Source organism: Pteropus alecto, unplaced genomic scaffold (assembly GCF_000325575.1).
Source record: "Pteropus alecto unplaced genomic scaffold, ASM32557v1 scaffold71, whole genome shotgun sequence".
NCBI lineage: Eukaryota > Metazoa > Chordata > Mammalia > Chiroptera > Pteropodidae > Pteropus > Pteropus alecto.
Genome location: NW_006433024.1, coordinates 18,256,191 through 18,265,957, shown reverse-complemented (window position 1 = coordinate 18,265,957; position 9,767 = coordinate 18,256,191). Strand labels below are relative to the sequence as shown.

General features: G+C 54.2%; 1 protein-coding gene across 4 annotated transcripts in view; it reads left to right on the top strand.

The window, feature by feature from the left end:
* Positions 1-8,671: 8,671 nt before the first annotated feature.
* The window catches only part of TP53I11 (tumor protein p53 inducible protein 11), a 17,380-nt gene continuing 16,284 nt past the window's right edge, over positions 8,672-9,767 (top strand). Inside the window, exon 1 of one of the 4 annotated variants that reach the window (XM_006908061.3) lies at positions 8,672-8,865. The gene's annotated coding sequence lies outside the window, so the exon portion shown is untranslated. Of the gene's footprint in view, positions 8,866-9,494; positions 9,598-9,767 lie in introns of those variants that run through there. The other 3 variants (XM_015586415.2, XM_015586417.2, XM_015586416.2) reach the window with 3 other exon arrangements.

The window sequence follows — 9,767 nt, the reverse complement described above, 5'->3', positions numbered from 1 at the left end:
ACAGACACAGTTCTGCCTGGAAGTAGTTTTCAGCTAGTCCTAGGCACTCAGAACCTAGCTGTCAAATCCACCACAGTGCCCTGACGGAGCTGCTGGAGTCGCTGGGGGTCTGTAGGGGCCCAAACTTGGGTTAGAGTATGAGAGATGCAGTGGGGGGTGGGGGTGGGGCGGTCATGAAGGGTTTTCAGAGGGAACGAGCTGAGATCAGAGAAGCATGAGCACATGCTGGTAGCTGTAGACTGCAGCATGTCGGGAAAGGACGTCCCAGCGGAGGGAACAGCACACAGGACAGGTCCAGACACAGGACAGCGCAATGCACAAGAAGGCAACTGGAAGTAGCATCTGCTCAGATGTCTGTCACCATCAGATGACAAGCTTCTCTGATGCAAATCTGGGTTCTACTCATCACTCATTTCATGCACATATATACATATGTATGTAGGCAGGCATTCATTCCTTCGTTCGTTTCAGTGATATTAAGATGGAATACTGTAAAAATCTTGCAGGATGAAATGGGAGAGCTACGGTGGCCTTGATCCTCAGGCTGGGCACTGCGACATTCCTTCTGTGGAAGAAGGGACGCCCCATGGCTCTGCTGTACAGTCATTTATTAGGAGTGATTATTCTTCCTCTCTCTCCTTCTCTTTTACATAATATGTATAGAGTAAGAAGCTGGGAATACAATGGTGGGTGAGGCAAATGAAGTTTTTATCCTCATGGAAAGTATATTCTAGAAGAGGCAGGTAAAAGAAACAAGGAAATTTAAAAATTTAAAGGTAATCTTAGGTGGTGAGACATGCTATAAGGGCAGCGAAACAGGGTACAGCAGGTGAGTGATGGGGGGCTATGTGACTGGGTGGTCTGGAAAGCTCTCTAAGGTGACCTTTCAGCTGACACACGTAGAAAGAGAGAGAGAGAGACAGAGACAGAGATAGAGACAGAGACAGAGAGACAGCCATATGAAGGCCTGAGGGGAAGAATATTCCAGATAGAGGGAACAGCATATGCCAAAAGCCCAAGGTGGAAACAAATTCGGGGGATACCAGCACCAGGAAGGTGGATGCGGTGTCGGGGGGCCCGGCGCATTCAGGCCCTTGCTGGCCTGAATTTTTTTTATTCTGGATTTTATTCTAAGCGACAGGGAAAGTCACATTTATAATCTCTGATCAGCTTTTTCAAAGCTCTTTTGGGGTGCTGAGTGAAAAGTGACCTGGAGGCGGCAAAGCTAAGAGCTGGGGGACGAGTCAGGAAGGAAGACAGCAGTCCCAGTGAGAGGTGACCGTGGCCTGGGTCGGAGTTAGGTGGCATGTTTTAAGGTAGATGGTGGCGGCTGAGTTGAAGAGGCACAGAGTGGGCAGGATGGAACCGGGCCCCCCACTGCTCTCCTGGCAATAACGGCGACACTCATATTCTTGAGTACGGAGAAACCTTACAGCCACTTTCTCACCCTGTGAAATGGACAGGGCACTAGTCATAGGCCCATTTTCAGCCATGTAAAACGGAGGCTCAGAGGGGTGAAGCGTCCTCTCTCCTGCCGCAGCATCCCACCGACACCTACTCTTGCTGTAGGCCTGGCTGGGGTCAGGTGTCCTCCCCCACCCCAGGCCTGCGGGAGCGGTCAGGCAGAGTGGGCTTCTGTTTACCGCCTTGGGCTGACAACACATTTAGCAGCTGGCAAAAAGCAGGGAGGCCGCAGCTCCACATGCTTGGATTGGCAAATGCGCGCTGTGCCCGTCTCTTAATATAAGGATATAAAACAATAATTTATTTATACTCAGAAACCAGAACACTTCCTTCTGCCAGATCTTCTTGCAACCCCCTCCCTCAGCCCCACAGAAGGGTTCCCAGAATGCCCGGGGGTCCCTGGGGCAGCGGGTGGCTGAAGGGCAAAAGGAGAGCTGCCCTGGGAGCCTTACGGTGGAGGGCTGTGAGCATTATTGAGCACCTACTGTTTTCTAGTCCTAACTACTTCTTATCTCATTGTCAAAATAATCCTGTGAAAGGGAGATAAAAAACAGGAGGCAGAGGGACCAGGGTTTGAATCCAGGCTCTGTCCCTTTTCAGCCGATGATGTGGGAGAGCTACTTATCTACAAAGTGGTGATAAGAACACCAGTAGCTACCTCTTCAGGGCTGGCATGCAGAGTCCATGAAATCACACAGTATATAGGTACCCAGCATATAGTAAGTGCTCAATAAACAGTAACGAGCCTTGAAGAAAGGCCTGGTTGGGATCCCCATAGTAGACGCCTCACAGCCTCCAGGCCTCGCCTTTCCTTACTCTATAGCTTAACAATAGATTGTCCCCTGCGGCTTGACCCAGAGCTTGGAACATCTCCTGCCCTGAAATTTAAGATTAATGACTTTATGCTTACTGATCACAATCCTTCTGGTCTAGCATTCTTTCCAGATTATTTCCGTCTTTGTTCCTGGGTTGCTAATGCCACTGGAGGACCACATTGCCAGAGGAACGGCTCTGTGAAGCACAACAGACCCCCCCGGAACCATCGTGCAGCCTCTGGAATAAGGCCCAGGCTTTCCCTTCAATACCCTAAGCAGGACTGAGAAGGCAAGACAGTTTTAAAGGCATTAACCTGCTGCTTTCTCAGATCACCGGCGCTCTGACAATAGATGCTTATTCTAAATAGTCCAACTCCTGTGTTGGTCTGTTGGCCGAGTGGCACAGGCAGCATGAGCCCTGGATTCAATTGCCCTCTGGTTATAGCATCATGAGACTGGGGGTGCCACTATCCCTGTTTAATAATGGGGGCGGCGGGGCTACAAAAACTGCCCAAGGCCACACAGCTAGGAGTTGGCAGAGCCACTGACAGATCTGTGGAGTTCTGAAGCCAGGGTCTGAAGACTGTCAGCAAGCATTAGATCCATCTGAGAGTTCCACCCTTCACCTCGAATTCACCCAGTGCTGGGAGAGGCCTACTGTGTGCAAGGCCCTGTGCTAAGGGGCAGGGCAGCTCCATGAGGATGAGTCAGACACAGAGCCACCATCTCAGAACACACGGCTTGATGGAGGCAGACAGATAACAATAGTTCTCCTAATGCAGTGTGTCAGGTGCTGTCACCAGGTGTTCCCGGGGCTGTAAGAGGCAGCCTTGAAGGCTTCCTGGTGTGTGTAGCGGCGAGGGGTGGGGAGACTTCTCAGAGATGAAACTGCCTGGTGGATGGGAGAAGGGGGCGTTCCTAGCATAGGGCCCACCTGGGCAAAGGCCAGGAAGGCTGGAACACTGGAGTGCTTAAGGGTCTGCAGGGGTTGCTTCTCAGAGAGAGTCTGGGCATGGGGCAGAGTGTGGGGGCAGGGCCTGGTATGCTGAGACCTCCCTGCCCCCAACCCAACCAACCAGTGGTGTACCCTTGGCACCGACTTCCAGGTGGACACTGCATGCCAGCTATGATGCTGCCTATGCCAAACCCTTTTTCCTGGCCCTAAAAGTTGAGATGCACACAGTGCCTTCCATCAACAACATCCTGGCACTTTGACCCTCCAGTGGGGAAACTGAGGCAACGACTGATTCATGGTAGTTATGAAGACTCCTCGTGGAGTACAAAGAAAAAGAACATGGGCTTTGGAGCTGACGGATTCAGGGGCTGGCATTCTTAGTGACAGCCTGTCTGGGCCTCAGATCCCCATCTGTAAAATGGGCCGTCTCACAGAGGTTGCCATGATCTTGATATGCAGGTCACCGGTCTTGCACCCTGAAATTGTCTGAAAACGCGTTAGCCTTTTCTCCTTCAAGTCAGAGTGAGGGTGGGGCAGGAAGGTCAGTGGCGAGTCAGGGAGGGGAAGCTCTGGCTCAGCCTGCGGAGTCCCCTGGGACAGCCATCTGCCTCTGGGGGTCCCTTTGCCCAGCCGCGCAGGGGTTAACCCGCAGCTAGGCATGGGAGGAAGAGAGCGCGGATGGATGAAGTGGGCGAGGGCTCCAGTTCTGGCGCTCCCTCCACCCGCTGCCCCCAACCCCAGGCCTGGAGCCTCGGGGCTCCAGGGTGCAGCCTCCCCGCCGCCGGAGCCCCCAGCTCGCCGTTAGTGCGGGACTGGGGTGCTTGGGGCCTTTGGCGCCCTGGCCCTCTGCTCCTCGGAGCAATTACATAATGATGTCTCGGTGCGCGGCGGCAGGGCCGCCTTTGTTATTGCAATCCGCCTCGGCAGCAGCCGAGAATATTAATAAACCGATTACTCCAAGTGCCAGGCTGGGCTTTATTTACGTAGATTTGGGTTGGGGCACCTTAGAGGGAATAATAAACACTGCCTGCCCCCTCTCCCGGGAGAGGGGAAGGAACCGGCACCCCACCGCAGCCCCTCAGCTCAGAGCCTTCCCCCAACCCCCGACACCTGGGTCAGCAGTCCCAACCGAGAACAAAAACAAATACTCCAGAACCAAAAGCTGTGGGTTACAGGCCTACCTCTTCCACTTCCCTGATGGATAGCATCTGGCAAAGGCCGACTTGTTAGCCTTGCCCGTAGATTGGGCCAAATGATACCAAAGTGTCTCTTCCAATGAGGGAATCTAGGAATCTTGTTTTGCAAACTCTAAAACAATGGTTCTCAAACTTTAGCTCCAATCAGACTCTCCTGGAGGGCTTGCTGCAAGGCAGGCTGCTGCTCCAGCCACTCCCTCCTTCCACAGTTTCTAATTCTGTAGTCCACGGTGGGATTGAAAATTTGCATTTCTAACATGTTCCCTGTAACTGCACATTGAGAACTACTACTCTGAAGCGATTTTATGAATTAGAATCTGTTGGCACAGGTGACGCTCAGCACTTTGAGAGCATCTGGACCCAGAATGAGGCTCTTGTTTGGCTTGCAGAACTATCAGCTGTGCCCACAAGGAATAGTCCACACTCCATCCTGTCTGAGTTTTGGAAGCCGTCCCCTTCACACCAGCACAGAGCAACAGATGCCCTGGAACTAGAATACAAGGCCTCTCACAGCTGGTGGCGGAGGATGGCTTTCCCACAGACAGCAACACCTACCCCCCACTCCCACCCACTTTCATTTCCACATGTTCATTCATTCATTGGGTCAATGAACATTTATTGAGCACTTACAGTGAACCAGGACCTGAGCTCAGGACTTACACTTAACCCTCCAAGTACCCTGTGAATCATCATGATTTTCCTCTTTCCATTTGACAGATGAAGAAACAGGCTCAGAGAGGCTGAGAAACTTGCCTAAGGCCACAGAGCTACTTATCAAGGACTAGGGCCGAGCCCCTAAATCCAGGATGGTCTAACTCCAAAGTCCTGCTCTTACCTGTCCCCTGGAGCCTTGCCCTATTGGAAGCAGGAAATGGCTTATTGTGGTCCTCTGGCACCTAAGCTGTCACATCCTTCCTTTGAGAAGGGCTGAACTTCATTGCTTCTGCCCATTCTGATGTCTCTCCCCCAGGTGAGGAGCTGCTTGCCATTCTGTTGTCCTGGAGCTGCAGCAGCAGCAGCAGCAGCTGAGGGGATGATTCACAGGAGGGAGGGGGGCCACGGGGGAGTGGGGTGGAGGCCTGGATAGTGTGGGGGAGGCTTGCCTCAGAGTTCCTGAGCTCCCAGCTGCTTCTCCCAGTCCCCAAAACTGTGCTCAGCCTGGGACCACCAGGAGTGGAGAGGAAAGCCCCAGAGGTCTTCTGACCAGGCAGGCTCCCAAGGAAAGAAGCTCTAGAGGAAGTGAAGGGAACCGGGAAAGGGAACCAGCAGGAGCTACGAAAGCCCAGGCCCTCTGCCTCGCTCTGTGGGATAGTAGCCCTTTCGTCTTCGGCCAAAGTGGTGCTCTTCATGACAGCTTCAACCCCTCTGGCCTGACAACTCTCACCCTAGAGCTACCTTTGACTGTTTACAAGCACTGGCACCTCCTGAGGCCCTCTCCCTCCCTCCATCTTCCGGGCCTGCCTACTAATAATATCAGCAGCAATGATTTACTATGTGCTTGCTCCTTGCTGTACATTTATCCTCCAGTAAGCCCTAGGAGTAAGCTCTACTACTTCCAGTAAGCCCTAGGAGTAAGCTCTACTACTATCCTTATTTTACAGACCAGGAAACCGAGGCTCAGAGAATTGAAAGCACTGGCCTATGGTCCCATAACTAGGATTTGAACCCATGTCCAGCAGCTCCAAAACCCCTGGGCTCAACCACAACAGCCTCTGACAACATCTTCTTCTTTCTCTATGTGCCCCCCATCCCCAGGGAGTAGATCACTACTGAGACCCATCCCCAGGCCCTGGCTACAAGAGCAGGGCCAACCCCCATCCCCTTAACCTCTCTCCTGTAACTCCCAGGTGCCCAAACTAGGCCCACTGCTGGCACCTTTGAAATCCAATTGCATTTGCATTCTTCCCCCGGGGAATTCGCAACCCACAGGTGATTTCTGGCACTGTGAGGATTAAAACTGACATTGGTGCTCCTTATGCCCATGCCACCTTCCGGCACCCACCTGTACAGGCTCACACAGACACTCAAGCACACTCACATCAGGCACAAAGGAGGTATAAAGGAGGCGTGGCTGCCCCTGCTGAGGGGAACCAGGGCAGATGGAAGCCAGCTTCTCCCATGCTCCAGTGGGAGGCTGGAAAGGAGTGACGGTCCCTCGGCTGGCCTTGCTGGCTCCATCCCCCACCCCTCCTGGGGTTTTGAGGAAAACATTCCATAATAATGAGAATCACAATAATAATGATAATAACAGAAATTAGCTTTTCCAGTTTGCAAGCCTTTTTCATCTAATCCACTCACTCTCGCAAGCTCTGCGAGGCAAGTGCTTTTATATTTCCATGTTTCGGGTGCAGCAGAGGGTTACAGAGCTAGTTAGGAGCAAGTTGGGACCTGACTCCCCTCTCACCCCTTCTCAGTTAATGTTCCTGCTCCCGCCTCCTAAATATGACATGTCATTGTTCCCACGTGCCAAGCACCTATTCTTGCCTAGATTTGGGGTACACTTTACGAATGTCAGTTTTAATCCTCACAATAGCCCAGTGAGGTGAACTTTTTAATGCTCAATGTAAAAATGAGGTATTTCAGAAAGGTTAAGGGCAGAATGGCAATCTAAGGAATGTTCCTGAACTAGAATGTTCCTGCTCATCAGTTTAGAGAAGTGTATAAAAAAGAAATGAACATGAACTTCTGATGGGCACTTTAGGGAAAGTGGATGCTGGGAGGGCAGGGGTGGGGGTCTCTTCCTTCTACTCCAGCCCCCCAAGCACTTTGCCTGTTAATTGTGCGCTGTTTCTTCTGCTGCTATCTGTGTGTGCCTAAGGCCACACAGTCATCAAAAGGCTGGACCTGGTTTTGAACCTGGACAGTCTGGTTCCAGAGCCTGCTTGATTAACCTTTAAGGAACTGGTGCAGAAATGACTCAGACCTGGAATCAAAATGCTCACCTAACGAGATGCCTGGGGCACCACTCACCTCTTTCTGCCTCATTTACTTGTGAAATGGAGCATGTCAGCAACCTTGCCTTCCTCTTCCCTCCACTCCTACCCCACTCCGTTTACGACCATCAGACAAGATGAAGAGATGCAGGCGGTTTTCTAAGAAGGAGGGTTCAGGGTGGTGGGAATTGGGTCAAGCACATTACTGGTTGCAGGGTGTTGGAATGAGTCCAGAATTTGGGGGAAGAGATGCTGTTTATAGGAGCCTGGTTCTTTTAGGCTGAAAGGATCCTAGAGAGCCTCCAGGCCCCCCAAACTCCATCTCACCCCCATCAGACAACTGCTTCCCTCACCTCCACATGTCCAGGAGCCCCAGATAAAATCTTAGTCTGTGACAGTGCAATTTTACAGCGACATCGCTGGAGCAGGGTGGAGGATGAAGGGATGTGTGTGTGTGTGTGTGTGTGTGTGTGTGTATGTGTGTGTGTGTGATGTGTGATGGTGTCATATTATTTGGCACACCAAGCAGGAGGAGAGAAGGGTGGGCCTGGGCTGGAAGCCAGAAGGCTAAATAAAATCAAACATTAATGACAGCCATCTGTAAAATGGGATTGATCATCCTGACCTCATAGGTGGTTGTGAGAATCAAATGAGTTAATACCTGTAACTCTTTAGCACGAGGTGCCTGGCACTGAGCAGGCGGTCAGTGGACAGTGACCATTGTAATTGTGTTATACAAACTTGAGGATCTACCAGGCAAGCAGTCCCTTCTATTTTAGACACTGACCTAGGCCCCAGGGAATACCCCGAGGATATTTAAGACAGTGTGGTTTTCCAGCCTATGAGGGTGTTGATAGTTTCACAAAAGGGGCACAGTCTTCAGAACTTGACAAGAAAGTCTTCCTGGGCAGAGCGGACTCTGGGTTTTGATTCTCAAGAGCCTTCTCCCAGGGCGTGAGCGCGCCCCCCGCCGGCAGTCTGCAGGAAAGCCTCAGCCGGGGATACCCCGAGGATATTTAAGACAGTGTGGTTTTCCAGCCTATGAGGGTGTTGATAGTTTCACAAAAGGGGCACAGTCTTCAGAACTTGACAAGAAAGTCTTCCTGGGCAGAGCGGACTCTGGGTTTTGATTCTCAAGAGCCTTCTCCCAGGGCGTGAGCGCGCCCCCCGCCGGCAGTCTGCAGGAAAGCCTCAGCCGGGGAGCCCGGAGCCTAGTCCCCCAACCCCTCTCTCCCGCCCGCCCCAGCGGCCACCCTCGGGGGCGAGGCAGCCGCGCGCGTGGGAGGGGACGGCGCGCCATTGGCTTCTGCGCGGCACTGAGAGGAGGGACCAGCGCGGGCTGCCAGACTCGGGCAAACCCCGGCCGCTCTGGGTGCTGCGCGCAGCCCAGCCCGGCCCTACCCTGCCCTGCCCGGCGCCGGCGGCGCGATGTGAGCGCCCGAGGGTCCGAGGTCCCCCTACACGCCAGCTCTGCGCAGCCGGCGCCAGCATGCGCTAGGAACGTAAGTTTTGCTCCCCACCGGCGCTTCCGAGCCTCGCACTTTCCCCTCCCGCCGCCGGTCGGCCGGTGCCTGCGCAGCGCAGCGCCAGCCCAGCGGCGCTCCTGCGGCCGCAGGGACCACTGGGGACAGTGAGGACCCCATGCGCGCGAGCCGGGCGCTCCAGGACCTCTCGGCACCGGCAGATTCGTCCGGGACCCCAGGGATTCCCTCCCCGACCCTCCAGGGCGCCACCCGCAGCCCCTCTGTTCCTCTCCTTCGCGGTCTCTGCTCGCCGCCCTTCCCTCTGACTCGGTTTCCCTCTCCGCGGCTTTGTCCCTCCGCCGTCTCCTCCCTCTTGGATTGTTCGTTGTCGCGCTCGGCCTCCTCTTCCCGGGCTCGCGCTCTCTGCTTCGGAGCAAGACAGACGGAGCGAAAAGCAGCTTCTCTCGCGCGGAGGGCTGACTCTGTCCCCGCGCTCGGTTCTCTGTCCCGCCCCCTCCATCTCCGTCCCCGATCCACCCCCACCCCATAGCCATTGTTCCCAGTCCGGGGAGTGAGCGGCACAAACTTGCGAGTCCCCCTCCTCCCCTCTTCGCCCCCGCAGGGCCGCGGACGGAGGGGGCGGAGTTCCCGCTGCCCACAAGTGTGGAACGACCTTCTGATTCGGGGGGCTGTGGGTGCGGGGGTGCTGGGCCAGAGGACCCACGGGCGCCCAACAGCCTGGAGCTTCCCGCCTGGGGTCTTAGAAAGTGGGTGAGTGGATGGAGCTGGGAGTTAAAGGACACATTGGAGCGGGAAGAAGCAAGATTGGAGAGACCCGGTATCCAGGCTGGGGGAAGCAGGCAAAAACGGAAGCCCCTCGTAAGCCCCAGTTGTTGGGGGCGGGGTAGGGGAAGCACAGGTGGAGACGGAAGCCCCACTCT